The following is a 21,136-nucleotide window of genomic DNA, read 5'->3' on the forward strand; positions in this document are numbered from 1 at the left end:
AATTTCACTTTTTGATTGTAGCTTTCTTTTATTTTGGTTGTAACTATTGGTGGTTATGTTTACTTAATCTATGGTTTAATTGTTGTTGGTTCAAGTGGTGATCATTGATGGTTGTGATGATGGCTTCTAGTTTCAGCAATATAGTTTAGCGTGCTTCTGTAGGTGTAAGCTAAATAATTAAGGAAAACTTAAATTGAGAGGGTTTAAATGTAGATATGGTGGTGCATTAGAGCGACTTAATTTTTTGGTTTTGTCAAATCAGGTTTGAAGTTAGTAAGTGGTAGCATAATGATGGATAAAGCTTGGGTCCATTGGAAGAGGTTCTAAAATGAACTCCCTATATTGCTTTTTAGAAAATTTGATGTATGTTTACCTCACATTTTGGTGAATTTAATTTTTTTTGTTTTTATCTTTAATAGAAATACTGTTAGAGTATAGAAGAGCCGGTTGAGACGTTTGTTGAACTTCATGAGAAAAAAAAAGGAAAACGAACCCCACCAGATGTCCTTGCAAAGTATGTCGAGAACTTTCATCGTGGAAATGATGATAAGGTCATCGAACACTTGGTAATAAAAGGTATGGATTTGGCATTATAAGACTTGGTTACGTACGGGGAATCACTGGATTGATCAATCGGTATAGAAACTTCTGAGAGACATGTGAATGAAGCTGCATTTGAGCATGAGAATGCTTTTGAACCAGAGATTATTGAAGAGAGAATGGGTGCTGAGTTTGAAGTGTTATCTGAAAATGCTGAACTCCCTCTATATCCAGGTTGCACCAAATACACAAAGTTGGCGGCAACAGTTGTCTTGTATAAGCTTAAAGTTACGTATGGTGTTTCAGATAGTTTTTTTGATGGGCTTCTAAGGGTATTACAATATATGTTACCAGCAGGGAACACCATTCCTAACTCCTCGTACTCAGCAGACTCTTTAATCAAGGAGTTTCAGCTCGAAGAGAAAAGGATACACGCATGTGTTAATGATTGTTGTCTTTTTACGGATGAGAAAATTGATAAGTGTCCAAAATGCAAATCTTTGCGATGGTTCGTGGATGAGAAAACCAATGAGATTAAGGAAGGTGTTCCCGCAAAGGTGTTAAGATATTTTCCTATAATACCAAGGTTTAAAATAATGTTTCAATTGCCAAAGTTAGCTGAATAGTTAAGGTGGCATCACAACAATAAGAGTACAGATGGTAACATGCGACACCCGGTAGATTCGAGGCATGGCAAAGGTCGACAAGAAGTGGCCATTGTTTCGTAAGAACCACGCAACCTTAGACTTGGTCTTCTTGCTGATGGAGTTAACCCATTTAGTAATCTTAGTTCAACACATAGTTGTTGGCCCGTCATGTTATTATGCATTACAATCTCCGCCATGCCTATGCATGAGAAAGGAACATTTGATGCTAGCATTATTGATTCTGGAAAAAAGCAAACGGAAATGAAATCGATGTATATTTGAAACCACTTATAGATGATTTAATAGAGTTGTGGAATAAGGGAGTGGAGGTTTACGATGCATTTACTAAGACCATCTTGACCTAAAGGCGCATACTAATGTGGATTGTGAATGATTTTCCGCCCCTTGGGAACTTAGCGGTTGCACAACAAAGGGTAAAACTACATGCCCTACTTGTGGTGTTAATACAAATTCAATGTGGCTGCCTTTTAGCGGGAAAACAGTTTATATGGATCATAGGTGCTTTCTCCCACCAAATCACTCATTCCGGAAGAAAAAAAGATGGTTCAATGGAAAGAAGCGAGTATCGGGGAGAAACCTAAAGTTATGTCTGGTTCAGAAATTAAGGTTGTGGTGGACAAAATAGAAAATGACTTTGGAAAAGAAAGAAAAAAGAAGATGTAAAGCTTAAACAAAGAAGAGGAAGAGGGAAGAACCGGTTCTAATGTGGAAGAAGAGGTCAATATTTTTTGATTTGCCTTATTGGGAGGTAATGTTTTACACTTTCTATATCTATATATATTTGAAAGTAATTATTTAGAAGCCTATGTTGACCAATCTCTATCCACTAAGATGTCTATAAGAACTCTATCACTACATACCATACATGCTAGTGTTGAAAGTCTAGAAAGTACTGCCCCAATTGTAGCCACTATAAATAGGCATTTAGGGCATTGTTTCCATACTCAATGGTCCTCCACCCTCTTGGATAGCCTAAGTAAGCCAACTTTATTTTTTTTGAGCAATAATAATCATTTTTGGATTTTTCAGCATAATCCTTTGTATCACAATGTAGACGTAATGCACCAAGAGAAAAATTTGTGTGAAAGCATTATTGCCACATTATTTAATGTGAAGAACAAATCAAAGGACCATCTTAAGTCTCGTCAAGATTTGCAAGAATTGGGAATTAGGCATGAATTGCATCCAGAAGTTTGTGGCAAGAGAATTTATCTTCCACCGGCACCACACACTCTATCAAAAGCTGAAAAAAGGATCTTTTGCAAGAGATTACAAGATTTAAAGCTCCCTTATGGCTATAGCTCAAATATCGGGAGGGTTATTTCAGGGGATGAGTTTAAGATTTCAGGTCTTAAGTCCCATGATTTTCATGTTTTAATGCAACAATTGTTGGCTGTTGCATTAAGGGGACTTCTTCCTAAAGGACCAAGGACTGCAATTTTTCACTTGTGTGCCTTTTACAATGAATTATGCAAAAAAGTCGTTAATACGGAGAAACTAAAAAAGCTCGAGGGAGACGTTGCAGAGACTTTGTGCATGTTAGAAAGGTTTTTTCCTCCATCCTTCTTTGATATTATGATTCACTTAACAATTCATTTAGCACGAGAAGCGCAGCTTGGTGGACCAGTTCATTTGCGTTGGATGTATGCGTTCGAAAGGTGAATTGAAACTCATGTATAAAACTTTAATGATTATATTCCAATACTTGTTTCTTATTTACTATTAATGTTATTTCTTGTCTTTAGATACATGAAAGATTTGAAAGAATTTGTTAGAAACTTTGCAAGGCCGAGGGTTCCATTGCAAAGTGCTATCTTCTGCGAAAGAGGGCATGAGATTTTGTAGTGAATTTATGAAACAGACCGTTGAGATAACTAATCGTTAAGTAAAAATGATGGTTTTGCAAGCGATGCAATACTTGATGGAAGGCCAAATTCTAAAGGAGTCTCGATTAGATTAAGTGAAGAAAGGTTGCATCTTTGCTCATCTATATGTGTTGTTTAATCTGGTACTGTAGTCGAGCCATATTTTGAGTGAGTATGGTAATAATTATTGAAATTTAGAGTTTTGAAATGATGCACCTTACCTTTTTCATTTTTTTTTTTGTTTAGGATGCACATGGATGAGTTTACGAAGAAAAACAAACAACTCTCAAGAAATAGAAATTTGTTGTGGAAGAGACATGTAGAGAGATTTTTTTCTAAATGGCTACATTGAGAAGGTTCAATTGTGACTTTTTGTGTGTTTTGTTACCCTTTTTTTTACATATATACATAGATAATAATCATATGATATTTATGCATGAATTTTGGGCAGATTGTAGAGCGACACTAGTGAAAATATCTCACAGACATTAAGGTGGATTGCTAATGGACCGAGAAAGCTTGCAATGTCGTATTCTTCTTTTATTGTCAAAGGTCAACGCTACCACAAGAAAAGTGCTGAGAAGTCCAACCAAAATAGTGGTGTTTCACTTGAGTCAACAACCATGTGTAGATCTAGTTCAAAGGACAGAAACCAAGTCATGAACAATGTTTCTTACTATGGGGTCATCAAAGATATAATTTTGCTCGACTACATTGGCTTCCAAGTCCCTCTTTTTTACTGTGATTGGGCAAATGTAGGAAATGGTGTCAAGGTGGAAGATGGATTTACTTTGGTTAACCTCCATCAAGGACAATGCCAACTCGAAAAAGAACCATTCATTTTAGCATCACAAGCGAAACAAGTGTTTTATTCAAGGGACAGCATCGATTCGAATTGGTATGTTGTATTACAAGCGCCGCCAAGAGGCCGTCATGACTTGGATATGTATGAGGAGAATGTGGATATATTCTCAGTACCATTAGATGTTTCGAGAATTGACAAGAACATTGCTGATGAAGATGGTAGCTATGTTAGAAAGGACTGTGAGGGGGACTATGTGTAGCGCATGTACTTTCGGCAAATTAGTAAAATATTTTTTGGATTAATATTTCTGGTTATGAGTTATGGTTGTTTTTCCTATTAATATAAGTATTTGATTTGTTTAGAACTTGGGTTGTTTGTGCGTATTAGTATGAGTATCGGTTGTTTGTTCCTATTAATATGTGTTGTGATATGTTTTTGGCACTTGGGTTGTTTGTTCATATCAGATTTGTGTCCTGATGTTTTCTGCCACATTATGCGTCATCGTTGTCATTTCAAGATTTTGACAAGGAAGTTAGGACTTAGGACACTTCAAACCAAATGTCGAAAGCGGAGGTAAGATTTTTTTGTTGATCATGTTTGTATATACACAGGTTTCTCATTTAACATAATTTTTGTTGGTATGTTGACAGAGTTCAAAACAAGCTAAGAAAAAGGAAAAAAGGAAAAAGAGCTATTGTAGCTGCTCTTAGGAATTCCTCAAATGGTGGGATACGCATAACAGACAGAAATGATGGTAGCCCACTAACCTCTCAAGCCAATGACTTCCACTTGTCAAAGAAAAAATCATGTGTATCAGAGAAGTCTAATTCTAAGAAGAATAATAAGGTAAAGACACGTCCTTTTATGAAACGCATATTAGTGCACACATAGAAGTATTCAACACCCACACAAGCATCCCCCAATGCGGCACACACACACAAGCATTCCCAATCCCAATTCACTCCCAATCCTCGATGTTGCACTTTAATTTGATCTAAGTGTGTTTTATGTTAACACTTATATTATATTAATTACAATCACAGAGTGTAAAAGGAGCAACTAAACGATCTAAGATGAGTAAAATGGCAAGCCGAGATACTAACGACGTTGATCCCACTGATGGGGACTTTAGTGCAGAAGAAGATGCCCATGATTTCAGTGAAGACGACGAAATAATCCCAAATTCTTATTCTCATGGCAGTAGAAAGAACCCTACTTCAAATGAATCTCACAAATCAACAAAGGAGGGGGGTTCTACAAAGTCTAAGGTGTTGTTTAAATATGTTTTGCTTAATATTTTTGTTTATATATGTTAGCTATTCGTGTTTCTTTTGTTAAGCGTTGTTTATAACTTACTATAATCTTTTGTTTTCATTTAATGGGGTTTTATCATAGAGTTTCAAAAAAGTTGAAAAAAGATCTAGGACGAAAATGGATTCTTCTCATGACTCAAGTGATAAAGATTATTGTAGCGACGAGGATGGAAGTAAGGGTAGCCAACCGAGCCAAGTCAAAGGGACCACTGATTGAAGAAGAGAGTGAAGGAGATTCTAGTGATGAGGATGCTGCTATCAACTCGGATGAAGAATCTGAAAGTGATGAGGATGATCCTTCTACCAAAGAATCTCACCAATCAAGCAAGACACCAAGAGGTCTTTGTAGATCCAAGGTAATGGCAACTGATAGAGGATGTAAGTTAACGGTGACCTTCAATGCGATTGGGCAGCCTGTAGGAGAAAATTCAGACAAGTTTTCTTCTTATTTGGGAAGTATTGCATCTGAAATGGTGCCACTAACTTATAGTGATTGGAGGGCAATCAGAAAAGGGTACAAAGATCTGTATTGGCAATCAGTTTTGGTAAGCACAAGTGTTTTTGTTTATTTTTTTACTTTGCTTTTCAGTAAATATATATAGTTATGATGGTGGGGTTGTCAAAACATTTTACGTACTATTTCTTATTTCTTGTAGCAAAAATTTATCTTAGATGAAGGGCGCAGAACTTATGCCCTCCAACAAATTGGAAGGTTGTGGCGGGCGCATAAATCAAGATTGAGGGAAAGATAAGAATTTATAGAAAAAGAAGAAGGACATTGCATGTCTCAAGCCAATGACCGTGATTTTACCGGAATGGGAGATGTTTCTTAAGCAAATGTCAAGGAGAAAGTTCATTGTGAGTGACTTTGGTGATACTTTGAATATCCTCATAGTTTGAAATATGTTATTTAACTCTTTTGTACTGCAGCTGAAGAGCCAAAAGTTTCAAGATATGAGGGAAAATTAAATCAAGAACTCCCTCACACATGTAGTCGACAAGGCTATGCACGCCTAGAATACCAAATGGTAATTAACTATCATATTTGCGCAACTTTGTTTTTGTGTATGTATCTTGATTGTGGAAATTCTTATCATGTAGCAAAAGGAGAGTCCAAATCCTTCCTCCATAACTAGAGTTGATGTTTGGTGCAAAGGACACACTAAGAAAAGTGGCGAACCATCAAATAATATCGTTGCAGAACGAATGGTAAGAATAGTTAAATTTTCTAACTAGAATTATAGCCATAATATATATCAATGATACCTATTTGTTGAGCTTTGCTAAATTCTATATATTAACGTATCAAATGTGATTGGTGTAGAAAAAGATGAAAGAAATTAGAGATTCAGCAACATCAGATTCTTTTAACCACTCCATACAAAATGATGCCCTTTCACAAGTACTTGGACTTGATCGTTATAGTCGTGTGAGAGGTAAAGGAGCTGGAGTAACTCCTTCAAAATTAGGTGTGGTGTCACAAGACAAACAAATGGTCACTCAACTTCAAGAGGAGGTACTAACGGTCAAGAAGGATTTGGTTCAAATGGCCAATTTGGTGAATACTCAAAGTGAACTTATAAGAAACTTACTTACTGCTGTGAATACTCAAAAGGCAAGTGACTGATGTACAAATACAATAACTGATTTGATATTTGTTGTCTCGGTAGTGTACTCGACTTGACAATCTTAATATATCTATGTAGGGTGAAAGTAAAAAAGTTGTGACCGAGCAAGTGATATAGTCAACTAGTGCTCCAATTACTTCACTTTCACAGGTATCTTTTTTTAAATATTTAAAGAAAAGTACTGCAGATCTTAATTAGTAGACTAACAACTAACTAATGGTTCTATTTTTCTAGTTAGGGTCAAGGCATAGGTAGTGGTGATCAGGGGATACAAACTACTCCACAGGTAAAATATTTATTTTTGCAAGCATGGGTAATTTGTGGCTTACTTGGTATGGCGTGATATTTTATCGAGTTAAAAGGTCATTATGATGCTGTAAGATTAGAGTTAGTGTTCTTAAGGTGTTGGTGAAATTATGAACTAGGTATAATATCAATGAAGCTCATAGTAGGTACATTTGTGGCCAGTGCCTCTGCTCTTGTTATGTTTTCCCTATACACATGTATTAAGGAAAGAAAAATAAGTTTTGCTTGCATGTCTTGTATGCTCTTCCTCCGTTTCTTTGCTTGCCTTAGGTATCTCATACCCATCACTTTAATGTTCCAGCAGGCCATATTACCCATTTAAGGTTATTAGGCGTGGCCCTCACCACTCCTTTCCCCTTGTTGTAGGGGGAGCAAATATTGCTTTCGTTCACGATCATTTTCAGCGAGACTTCAGGGGGCTTTTTATAAGTATGCTATGTTGTAAGGGCGTGAGCCAATCCTTTAATTTATAGTTCTTGGGTTAATAACTTCTTTATCTTTACTTACCCGCAATTCTGTCTCTGAGTTGGATCTAACCCCTTCCTTCCCACTTGTACTAGCAGCAGATGCTGCCTATTCAATATCATCTTCATCAGAGGATTCAAGTATGCTCGCGCCTATTGTTATGCCTTGATGGATAGGCATGCGCCCATCTCGCTCACAGTCCACATTCGCAATTCCAGTGTTATTTTGTGCGCATTCCACATTTAAAATCTTGTGTTCAGGTCTCGCCCTCACCATGTGTCTCCGTATAGGTGACTGCCATCCTTCACTCTCATTACTCGTACCTCTAACAGAGCCTTTCTCTTGTACTGCATCTTGTGTTCGTTATGCCCTTTCCTTTGCTTGCCATGATCCTGATCCTTCTTCAACCAAACCTGGTTTCTTCCCGATGAAACTTCCAACTACCAACTTCTCATATTTCTTCTTAATATTGTCAAACTGATTGGACTTGATATGGACTGTTGCTTGCCCATCCACCATTGTTGGCTTGATATATTCCAAGTTCTCCTTCCTTACTGCCTTGCGGCCAATCACTTCTGCCCATCAGACTGCCTCTCCATAGCAAACCCACCTATTTGGAGTGGGATTTCGACGAAAGCAATCAAATTAGTAGTGGGATTGACTCCGGACCCTCGGTGGTTCTCTCGGGAAACTGGGAGGAGACCGAGGGCAAGACGGAGTAAGCCTATAAAAAGAAAGGGATTGAGTTAACACCCCTTTCAAGCGGTCGGTCATTACATAGAGTACAAGTAGGGACTCATTTTGCGTAAACATAAGGCAGATTCAAACTCATCCGTTCAGCTCTAGTGATGTGAAGATCATCAATTGTTTGTCGATGAGAAGCCCCGCCGCTTCTAGTGAAGCCCTTGCCTCGAAACCTTTCGGCTAGCCTCCTCTAAAACCATAATTATTTTGGAATAGTCGTTGTTCGCCTTCGCCACCTCCTCCTCCGGGGACCTGGATCATTTGTAGAAAGTCGATCTTCGAGGCCTCAAAGTCCTAAATACGAGTATACAGACTTTGAGAGCATGCCTCTAGATCATCTAAAGTATGATTAGTCTCCAATGTCTTCGTCACCGAGAGTAGGCATAGTGGAGCTAACCGTTGAGGAACTCAATCGCTAGCAACCGTGGCAAGAAGAAAACACTTGCAGAAACTCTTTTGAGAAGCTGACCATGCACAATCACTTAAGCATTGCGTTAGGGCCTCTCTTTGGGGGAGAGCTCCTTCGCTACACTCCATCAGATTCAACGCTTAGCAACCAACTCTCGACAACTCAAAGGCACCTAGGAGCTAACTACACAACCGGATAGAGGAATACCGACTAGGCGTAAGGCAGAGCTACCGGCAAGAATTCATCAACCACTAGCTAGCAAGGAGAGAGCTTTTACAGCAGCTTCTTGCACAAAGACTTCCACGATAAGAGTGATACAGCGACTAACACTACTTACACCGGCTAACGGCTACTAACTCGCTAGCAAACAACAAAGACCGTAACACAGCTATACTAACACACCGGTGACAAAAACCGAACTTCGCTAGAGAGGAGTTTACTCCCCTTGACGGAACTACTCCTAAAAGAATAGCGCTAAAGATGAACTCTACCCAAAGAAGAAAACGGCCGCGTTAGTGCAACGGCAACGGCCACGTCCACTCATTGCTTGTTGGGGCATTGTCGAGTCTGGTATAATCATGTGTTTGTGTTCTTCCCTCCACCTTCTCCTCCTTCGATCCGATAGTTCTGCTGGGCTTCTAATGCTTGTTCTTCACTTGCACTTGCAGTTCGAACTATCTTCCCCAGCCTTGCCGATATCATCACCCCCAAGTCTTCTTTGCTGTTGGTGGTTGTTGCTCTCTCTCTGCGTTTCCAGTAATGTTCTTGTCTCCTAGATGTAATGTTTCTCGAGTTCGTACTCCCTGGTCCTTTAAACCCGCGACTTTATTCACTATGTCTTGCGTTTCTTCTGTTCTGGCTTGCGTTTCCTCTAGCTGGATCTTTCTCTCATTTCCGATCACTCCTCCCTCCACGTCTGTTAAGTTGTATCTAATTAACTCCTTCTGCTCATTCTCTTGATCTTCATACAGTCCTAAGACAATTTCTAGCGCTTCGATCTTTCAATCTTCTTTGTTGGTTGCCCAACTCTCATCAGGTCCGACTTCTGTTAGGTCTAGCTAGCCTTCTCCTAAATCTCTCCAGCAATCCTACTCCATACTTAATGAGCGCTGACTTAATCAACCGTGACCAGTACAGACTCTGATCCATTGAATTCAGAGCGAGTTGTTTGGGTATGTTTGTTTCTTTAGTTATTTCTTAGCATGTGGTTTCGGTTGGAATATTCTTTTGCAAGTAGATTTTAGGAAGTAGTATTATTCTAGTGTAGGATGATTAATAGATTGGATATTATTGATGACCTATTGACTACGTTTCAGAACATAGAGCTTAGTTTGAAATTATTTTGTATTCCATTCTTGTATTACTACTTTCCATTTCTCTTATATATTTTCTTCAGGTTCACTTTGGAGTTAATAGTGGTGCAACAAGGTTTGCATTAGAGCAACAGGCAGTAAATGAAGCTACTTTCCGTTGCCCTGATGAGTTTGGATGGAAACCCCAGGTTAGTTAGTTCCCTTGTTGGCCATTGCATGATGTATTGCATTACTTAGTTCACTATTCTCCATATTTCATTTAACATTGATGAAGTACTTGTGTTTTAATAAAATCCAGAAAGCCCCAATCGTTCCTGCAGATGGAAGTATAACCCGAACACGAGAGGTACGTGGTGCAATCTTAATTCGTTCATTTTGTGTACTATCTACTGTTTCCTTGGCAATGTTAATTCATTCATGCTTGTGAGGCCATTTTGTGCGAACTAACGGCGGCTAGCTAGAGATCGAATGCTTAAGAAGATTGGTAGGGAGAATATATACAAGTTGGTTGTGTATGGGTCTGATCAGCAAACTCATTGTGCACTTCAAAAGGCTGCTCGCTTATGGATATATTTTTTAATTTGTAGGGTCAAGACATAGGGAGGCATCATGGAATACAAAGTAATCCTCCATCTACTCTTCCACAGATAAATATATATATATCCCTAACCTTTGCTTCAGTTGAACTCTCTGCAATAATCCACAAGCAGGTTTGCAACCATATGATTATCTCCACCCACATGCAAAACTTGAAACATGAGAGGACATAAGGAGTTATTATACTTAACCCTTTGTTATTATACTAACTTTCTTTTTGTTTGGGTATGGTCAAGGCATAGGGAGTAATGATCAGGGTATACAAACTACTCCTTCAACCACTCTTCTACAGGTAAAATATTTCTTTATGCAAGAGTTTGTCATATTTGATGTTAACTTATGGTTTGTATATTGAAATTAGTTAAACTTCATAAGGCAAGTCCCATCTAGAGGTTTAATGTATAATGGTGTAATGTAATATGTGCCTAAGACTATTCTTTTGTTTTGGAAATGTAGTCACATGGACGACAATGCAAATTGTTGAATTGGGCGGCTCCACATGAATTAGTTGCTAAAGGACGTTGGGAGAGTGACGATCCTTTTAAACTGGTACATGGTGTACCTCTTGGAGATAATGCATCCAAAGTTTGGGTAGAGGAAGTTGTGAACGCATAACCATGTCTTTGGAGAGAAAATTCTGAATTGCAAATAGTGAGAGATGCTAAAGGGACCGCAATTGCATGGCCTTCAAAACACATAATATTTACTGATCACCACGCGAAGTAAGCCGACTGTAGCATTTTCTTTCCTTACCGAAAGAAACTTTTGTGAAAACTTGAATCACACTTTTTGTTTTTTTTGTCCTTGTACATAATTGAATACTATCACATTTTTTGTTGTTTTGTCCTTGTACAGTGGAATTGAATACTATATTTTAGCTATTAATGAATGAAGTTAATTTTGTTTATCGTGTATTAGATTTTAAAGTGTATTTGCACAGTTGGTTACAACAATAATTCAGCGCCACTGAAAATGTATATTTGCACAGGTGCATAGGTCTCTAAAATTTATAATTGAAAAAAAAAAAAAAGCTATGGAAATAGGGATAGCGCCTAAAGAAAACGCAATTGAATTTTCATTGCACTAAAATAAAACACTATTGAAATTCATAGCGCTTATATAAAAACGCTATCAAAAATTTTATTGCGCTAAACTAAAGCGCTATCATATTTATAGCACTTATAAGAAAACGCTATCGAAATTTTCATTGCGCTAAGATAAAACGCTATCATATTTATAGCACTTATATGAAAACGCTATAGATATATTCACAGCACCAAAAACAAACGCAATTAAAATAATAGCGTTTACAACAAAATGTTATCAAATACATTGCGTTGTTCAGAAAAACCTTATTAATAAAAGGATAGCATAGCCTTTAATAACGTTTTTTAAACGCTATCAAATGAAATTGATAGCGTTTTTGGCATGCTATCTATGCACTTTTATGTAGTAGTGGACTTCCAACCAAATCCATTTTCAGGTGCAAAAAGTGGGAATATTCATTTCTGATTCTTCATCTGTTAAAAGATTGAAGTCGAAGCCTTCTTTTATAACTGGATTCTTCTATTCTCAAGATGTACCTAATCCTAAGCCTTTGCTAGAACCAAAGCCTGCTTTCTTTACTGAAACGGAATCCGGTGACACGCTGCTGGATAGTATCAATTTGAACTTCCTTCAGCAACGCACTATCTTTGCTCCTGTTGCTTCCAACAATGGGCTTTTACTTTGTGCTGAGAGGCCAAAGGAGGGTCTTTTCGTCAGTACTTACCGGTTTTGTTATATCCTTTGGAATCCTTATACTAAGCAATGGGTGAATTTGCCAGAACCACACTGCCACCAATTGATAAAAACATCACTCTATCTTGCGAAGAATCTAATGGCCAAAAATCCGAGTTCAAGGTGGTATTTCTGGTATCTTACCTAGAAAGTTATCTATTAGAATTGCAGTATATTCTTCAGATATCAGAGAATGGAAGGAGTCGAAGATTTTCCATCATCTTGATGATTTCAATCCAAATAATCCAAGTGTTTTGTACAAGGGATTTGTTTACTTCTCCTGCAGGAACCATTTGGGTTTTTATCTTAAAGGAAGAAACTAATCGTTTTATGGAACTGCTCACTGTTCCCTTCGAGGGAGTTGGACTCTTGGGCGCAAATCGGATGAACCTTTGTATTACGCAGAGAGTAAACTGACTCATTTCTATATTTGGGCTCTTGTTTACGATGATGAATGGTCTTTGAGCCATTTATCAGCTTTGATAACTTGATCAATGAGTTCCAAGAGACATTTATATCTGATCTGATTATTTGTTTATCCGCTGGCTTTTTGTCCATCAAATCCCCATCTGCTTTTGGTGAGGTTGCAGGGTAAGAAGTTTGGTTTATTTCTATCACATTGAGAGGAGAAGGGTTGAAGTCATGAACATCGATATAAGTATTCACTTCCCAGTCATCCACTATTCGCTTCCAGTGTAGCCTCTTTGCATGCATGGTAATGACCAGTAAGTTATAAATTACTTATTTAGTCTTTACTTGCTGACTATCTTGATTTAAAAACACTTGATTTGTATTACTCATCAATATATTTTCTTCTCACTGGAGTAGTGGAACTGAAAGAGACATGGTCTTGCTTAATCTTTCTCGCTGGCTTGTTAACCACTCCTACATGTAGTGAATGTCCTGCAATTATTAAGAAAGAGACGTTGTTTACTTGAGCTTATCTTAGTTCATAACTTCATATTGACCTAGCTAGAAAGCCTTTCTTGAACACTACAATTTAAGTCTGATTATTTCTGATGGTGTGAAAGCTTGAAGGAATAGGTATATGGAACTGTAATTTATGGGCATAGCTAGTAATTCGCCGAATTATAAGGTTTGGCGAATAAAACGAATAATTCGGCGAATTTTTGAATGATACGGTTTAATCCGCGAATTGGTTGGGTCGGGCTTATAATTGCCGAATTATTCGCAAATTATAAGGTTTGGCGAATAAAATGAATAATTCGCAAATTTTTTGAATGATACGGTTTAATTCAAGAAATTGGTTGGGCGGGCCTTAGTTGGAACCAAAAATAAATGTGTTAGTAATAGTAAGTAGAACAAAAAATTTGACATTTGTATTCTTTTTTCATGAATAAAATTGTAAAAATAAAAATAAAAACGTTATATACTTATATATCAAAATTTTAAATATAAAATATATAGCCGAATTTTAAAGAAATACATTCGTATTATACCCGTTTAAAACACGTATATCGTATTTTTACCGTTAGCGTTTTATTGGACCGAATATTTAAAAGTATTATTGTTGAAAATTTCGAATCTTAGGGGAATAATTGACGTATCGAACTTTTGCCGTCTACGAATTTACTAGCTATGGGCATACCCCTACAAATATAGATCAGAGTTGTCAGTTGTGGTATCATGGGACTGGGCATAGTACAAAATATCCCGATATATCGTTATATTTGGGGATATTTATCCAGATTTCAGATAAAGATATATAAATATCACGATATATTTAGAGATATATACGACTGCAAAAATCGACGATATTTGCAATATTTGTGATATTTGGCGATATTTGGTGATATTTGACGATATTTTGTGTATATAACAATTTTATTTAATATTTACCATTATATTTCAAATAAATATAAATAATGTATCATAATATATTAAAAAATATCTATAATATCCATGATATTTGTCGATATTTTAGATATATCCACAATATTTACATGTGAAACAATATCAAATATCTCCAAATAGGAGGATATATCTACGATCCATATCCAGAAATTGAATATCGATAAATACCCATATCCTGATATTTTGTAATATGAGACTGAGTATCATTCTCATCCACTGTTCCACATTGAATTCGCTTTAATCTTTTTAAAATAATTCAATAAAGTAGATTCCAAGAAGAAAATTTCTAAAAGGTATGTCAATGAAATTCATTATGAGTCTCTCAAAACGTCGCTCTTTTAACCATTTATCAGATGCTATCATGGATAAGCTATGTATTGCTTATTGGTCTATCCGAACTGATAGCTGCCTTTGCTGGATTTAAGGGGTCAACAAGTTTGTCAAATTAAGGAATGGGCTGACGACTGTCAGTCAGGGGGAGGGGCAAACAAGGCCCAGTCAGCAGCTGGTATTTATGGTTCCCGAGGAACGGCCAGCAGTCCATTGGCTTGAGGCCAGATGTAGTTCGAGACTTCGAGTTCGGTAAGCACCAGAGCTGTGGCCAGAGTTGGATCAATGCAGAATTCATGGTGAGATGTTGCGTAATACTGTTTCAGAAATAACTCAAATAATTGTTGATGGTGATAAAGGAGAGAGAGGTATGACTTAAAACTTCCATGTGGATTGGTGATGTAATATCCGTTTTATTTTCTGTGTAAATATGTGTGCTAATTGGACATGCGCCGTTTTTGCAGATTGAGATGCTGTATCTACACCTAGAGAAACTGCACGAAGAGGTGAAGGCGATGATAAATGCATTGAAGGAAGAGTCTGAGAAAGTGAAGAACGAGAAGAAGGCATTGGAGGAGTTAGCGGCAGCAAGGAAGAAGCAGAAGGATAACGAGAGTCTGCTGGCAGATGCTTGCCTTGACTTTGGGCAAGAGCCGAAGAGCGGCTTGCGGGGTTGAGAAGCTGCATGTTCATTGGAAACGTAAACCATGCAAAGAAGAATTATGAGAAGTTGTACCATCTATACTCTGAAACTGTACGTAGAGTCTTGCCTAAGCTCATGAAGGAAGCAGCTAACTGGAGGCCTTCCATGACACCACCGGCTCTCTTCTTCTGTGGCATAAGGGGAGCCTCTGAGATGTAGGGCCTCTTTCTTTCTAGTTCAGATTTGGACTTCAGCTCAGCATTTCCCTCAGACTTGTTCTTAAGCCACAGTGCCACACAACACCCAGCAGACACCTTGATGGCAATGTCCATTCAGTCCCTCAAGCGCAGCAGCAGCAACTCGTGTCTTAAAAAGTTAGAAGTAACGTTACAAAACCAGTATGCCAGCAATACTCGTCCATCACAAAATGTACGTACTGGCCCAAAGACACTCACCCTTCTGTTATGTTATTTGAATAAAAACAGTTTTTTGGAAAACCCTCTCTTAACATAAAAGATTCCGTTTTGGACTTGGTTCCCCTAACACCTTCTAATGCATCAGGAGGATCAAATTCCAGCTTATGCCCTAGAGATAGAGTATAAAGATCCTGTAATATAATCTACATGCAGTCTCGCGATCTTCTCTCCCCCTTTTCCAGATGAAAGTGACAACATCCAGTAGTTCATCCACCAACACAATCCCCTTGAGGAGCAATGATAGTCTTTTGGGTAGATTCCTCAACAAATCCCGATGAAATCAATGTGAACCCTATAAGCAGTGTCAGCCTGATATGAGACCGCATCACCAATCAAAGACCATTAATACTGAGTAGTTGAGAATGCTCCCAGTGACCCACGTCAGCCCCTCTTTTTTCTCTGGAATTGACACATCAGATTTTACCTAAAAAAATGAATTCTACGCCCATATTTACGCCCTTTTTTTGCGATTTCAATTGTTCGTAGCCCATAGATAAGTAGATAAAAACCTTTCTTAAATCTTATCTCAATTCTTAAATTTTATCTCCATTCTTAAGCCGTTCTTAAATCTTATCTCCTTCTTTTTCATTTTAGTACCGTGTTTCAAATCAAAGGCTTAATGTGAATCTTACACGAATTGTGAAGGCAAGAGAAAGGATGGGTAAACATATTATTCATGATAATCTCTCTCTTATTCTCAACAGATAAGAAACAAATTAAGGCCTCACATAGTACTCCAAAAAAATCTGCAAAAGTCAATGGCGAGCTTGCTAAAGGAACAACTAAAAATTCCTCTTATCGAAAGTAAGTCCATCCAAAACCATTATCAAAATCATTCGAAGGGAGTGAAGAGAAGTCTCTTCATCTATTTGTTCCAAACATAGATGTAAATGACGAGTTTCATGTGCTCCTGAACGAACAGGTAAAGGACATAGATCTCATGGATGAGGGCCCAAATAGTTCTCAAAGCGTTGGAAGTGAGGATGAAAGAGTTGATGTTGAGGAGAATGGTTTGGATAAAGAGCAGAGCCTAAATTTTGAAGAGATGGAATCCAGAATCAAGAAACTTGAAGATGATCAGCAGTAATACCCATGCTATTTTGAAAAAGCCAAGAAAATGCGTATTGCAATTTTCTTTTCTCGAAACCGATGGAGCGTAAGTTTGCATAATAATGGATTGTCTATACTCTATAGTGATATTAAGATGTTATTTTATAGGTACAACTCCAAACACATATGAACCCTTGGTGAAAATCTTTCATTACTTAGATATTTGTTATCTATCTTATTTCACAAAAACTCTCTCAATTCTCTAATTTCACTTGAAATTTCTCAAATGATGTTTATATGATAGGATAATTTGCATTTCACCATTTGGGTCGTCGAAGCTTAACTTATAATTATTATAGTGATTTTTTCAGAGTCCCAGTTGGTCCATGATAATCTCTGACATGGGTGATAAGCAACTGACCATAGGAGTTGGTCAACAAAGAAATGGTTATTTGCATAGACGTTGCTAAAAGTGTCAATGGTGAAAGATTACCACTTGAGCCACCAGATTTGAACTTCGAGTATGCAAACTTCATTAGTGCAGGTGATGGATCGTGGAACTGGGATTTTATTACTAGGTTCTGGTCAATTGAATACACAATTGAAAATTGCTCTATATCTTTCATAAGGTCTCATTTGGAGGATAAGATTTGGGGATGGCATAATGCGGTGAGTTCACCGTTAAAAGTGCTTATAATGGGTGTTTTCATTTAATTTATCTTGGATTACCTTTTGGAAAAGTAAATGAGTAATTGACATCATATTATCGTTACATATGGAATCACAGAGCTAAACTCTAAGTAGACGCGTCTAGAAAAAACTCGACAAAGAATGTAGTCTATAGAATTACAAGTACAATTTCTTGATGACCACTATATCATTTACTTTTGAGCGTGTGTATATTAATTATGTGCTAATATTTCAAACAGGTTCAAGCAGGTTCTTTCATATTTAGGAGGAAATGGATCACAATTTGGTATGCCCGTAAGTGATAAATCTTTCCATCATAGTAATATGGTAGTTCCGATTCCTTCCGAAGCTCTGAAGGAAACCTTTGCTATATCACCTTTTTACTTTGATTTTCCTCCGGTTATGCTAGATGTCCCACAACACCCCAATCTTTCGGAAGATTCGCTTCCTTGGTTAGGTTTTGTGAAAAACTAAAAAGAGCGAGGATTGGACAATAAAACTCGACATACTACCCATAAAAGTGGTTGCGTGAGGTAATTAGAAATTACTTATGAGCTTTATGTTATTGGGGGTAGTTGAATATCACCTAGAGTTTTAAAGTAAAGAGAAAGAGATGATTTGAGGAAAGAAAGTGAAAGAGGAGAGAAAATATAACAGAAAGAACTACCTGCTTATACGTATGAGACCCATATTGCATATATGCGTCCAAAAAAAAAATACTAGCTTGATAAACAATAAAGCCTTCCTGCCTTGAAATTTCTCATCACAGCAACAACACTCCCAGTATTCCCATTTCTTATATTCATCAAAAAACAAGAACGGTTTAAATATAACCTCATCTGCCAAATTATCGTCTAAAGAACTGAAATGAGACCTAAGATCAAGAGGACGCATAGACTTTGAAACCAGCACGAGCTCATGTAGATGTAGCTTTTGAATTCAAACTTAGCTATATTGGATACTAGACAGATTGTATTTAGGTTAAGTTGATCGACTTAGCATTATTACTCATATAATACTATTTGTAACTTACGGATCAAACACTAATGTAAGAATGCATTCAACGGATATGGTCTACTCGCTCTCGATGAGGATTACATTTACATTGATAACACCGACTTTGTGATACATAGCAGGAAATTGAAGGTATATGAGTTATCTGCAGAAGATCCTTTGGATACTTGATCTTAGCTCCTTTTTATTCCTTCAATAATTTGCTTGACCAAGAGGAAGAGCCACACTGACTTGAATTTGGAGGACGACCACCCTATTGATCATGTTCCCAGTTCATCAAAAGCCACCATTAAGGCCAAACCAATTGCACATGGCTCTCCTCTTATGCCTTATAATACAACTGCTAAACTGATCTGCATAGCCAACTGTCAAGAGTGTGTTTTCTTCTTGGGGGTAAATCAGCAACCATTCAGGTGATAATCATAAATTGCATTTCTTTCTTTTCTTTTTTTTACACTATTTTTTGTCACTGCAGTGGCATTGTTTCCACACTCTTCTCCTTGAGACCTATATATTGAGGTCAAATAATCTTAATCCTGTTAGGGGAGTATTATTTAAACTGACAGCTTGCTTACCTCACTTTGTACAAAGTATCGAGAACTTATGGTCATTTTTTCGTCAGTCGGGTTGTAACCGCACAATACATTTTATCCACAATTGGAGGAGCACATGAGTCAAGTTGGTGTTAATGCAACTATCAACAGTGGAATGAACCTCGGTTTTGGGAAATGGTTGATCCACATGACTCATTGTCTCATCCCTAATTTTGGGGTCTGTTCGATGTTTCGAAGTTTTTCCGCTACATCTCTTGACTGTAAAGTTCAAATTTTTTGGTATGGTCTTACTTTTTGAGTATTAGGTTTCATTTTTAATTTTTATTTAATTTTTAAAAATTTCATTTATTTTTAATTTTTGTTCTTCACATTCCGGTTCAACTATATATGGAGTCGTTCATGGTAAGTTTGTGGTTTTCCTCGGTGGTCTATGGAATTCAGTGTAATGTTCTGTATAGTCTCTTAGCAATATAGAACCGGCCCATTTAAAATGTCTAGATTGGGGTGGGGAAAATGTCATCATCTTGAAACAGTGGATTTGTTAACTCCCAAGATTCCAAGCGAAGTTGTATGTTCCTCTTTGCATATTGGGGACATGTATGCCAAAGAACCAACTTTCTTCTCTACTTTCCGGTCGATCGTTTAAGTTAAAAATAGTTATCTGCTTAAACTAGTGTTTGACAAAGGCTGAGAAGGTGAACATACAAACTTTTGGGATGTGAATAAAAAATATAATTTATAAGAAAAAAAAAATATAGTTCGCCCTAAACTTACTTGCCAAGTTTAAAATTGAAAATTGTCACTTCTTTAAACTAGGACATGTCCTAATATTATGCCCTTTACCATTACATACACGACAGGAGTAAGCTTCTACCTTCATGGGCCATCAAGCCTTTCTTCAATGTAGCACTTGGTTTCATCTCCGTTGCTTGAGGGCATGTCCCTAGGCATGATTATGACCACTTCCACCACAAACCCGACAGTGATGGTGCCTTGTGAGCCTACTCTTGGACTCACTTGATCTTGAAATATGACAGGTTCTCGGTTATGCCCCTTTACCCACATAACCGGCATCTGAAACGCCTATCCACGAAGCCGTTCTTTGTAAGTTAGGCAGTGGTTTCTCCTATGTCCTTCTCTTCCATAATTACTACAATAAAATTTCACTCGGCCAAAGAATTACTTATCGGACATCACACTCTACTCGACCGGAAATAATGCGAAGCAACATAAGAATGGAACACAAACAAAATACACAGGTCTGGTTTGGTCTTGACTGGTTTAGGCAAATTGTTCATGCATCATAAAACTTAAAAAATTGGAGAATATTTGGTAAATACATGAATAATCATATAATGCTGCAAGCTTAGTAAAATGAACATGATGACCTTTCATGGAAATGCTTCTCCTACGACGGTTCTCTGGATCACGGATTTCCAACGGGGACATTGTATGGAAATATCTAAGCACTTTATACTCTTATATTATTAATGTTATTAGTGTTAAAAAAAAAACATTTCTTTAATTTTCTTGGCATGCAGATTCCTAACTGGTTTGGAGAAGAATCATCACTCTCCACATAACAAAATCCTTCCTGACAGTGATGGTGCCTTGTGAGCCTACTCTTGGACTCACTTGATCTTGAAATATGACAGGTTCTCCAGTTATGCCCCCTTTGCCCACATAACCGCATCCGAAACCTATCCGTTTAAGCCGTTTTTTGTAAGTTCGGGGATGGTTTCTCCTATGTCCTTCTCTTCCGCAATTACTACAATAAAATTTCACTCCTGGCCAAAGAAACAAAAAAGAGTTGAGAAGACGGCTGGGGAGATAGCTTTGTGGGTGGAGAAAGTGATGGCCGAGCTTGAACTTGCAGTCGAAGAAGATGGAGAATTGAACAGAAAGTCGATGCCTTTGCGTGAATAAACTTATGAAGCTACCACTACTAAAGCAAGTTCTTTCAAAGGATCGCACCCAACTTGAGTTCTTAGATCATGGAGTGTTGGCGCTTCTAAAATATTGGCTTGAACCCTTACCCGATGGAAGTCTACCCAACATCGCCATCCGAATCG

The 21,136-nt window shown here is 37.5% G+C and overlaps 2 long non-coding RNA genes across 2 annotated transcripts; both read left to right on the forward strand.

Annotated features, from left to right (window-relative positions):
* Positions 1–6,158: 6,158 nt before the first annotated feature.
* On the forward strand, positions 6,159–6,801 carry LOC147491329 (uncharacterized). The gene is made up of 3 exons (XR_015197581.1): positions 6,159–6,219; positions 6,293–6,400; positions 6,516–6,801. It is a non-coding gene; the product is annotated as an uncharacterized LOC147491329 (long non-coding RNA).
* Positions 6,802–6,892: 91 nt separating this feature from the next.
* On the forward strand, positions 6,893–11,560 carry LOC147491330 (uncharacterized). The gene is made up of 6 exons (XR_015199603.1): positions 6,893–6,969; positions 7,058–7,105; positions 10,140–10,244; positions 10,355–10,402; positions 10,644–10,945; positions 11,110–11,560. It is a non-coding gene; the product is annotated as an uncharacterized LOC147491330 (long non-coding RNA).
* The last annotated feature ends 9,576 nt before the right edge of the window (positions 11,561–21,136 follow it).

This window comes from Coptis chinensis, chromosome 6 (assembly GCF_015680905.1).
Source record: "Coptis chinensis isolate HL-2020 chromosome 6, ASM1568090v1, whole genome shotgun sequence".
Taxonomy (NCBI): domain Eukaryota; kingdom Viridiplantae; phylum Streptophyta; class Magnoliopsida; order Ranunculales; family Ranunculaceae; genus Coptis; species Coptis chinensis.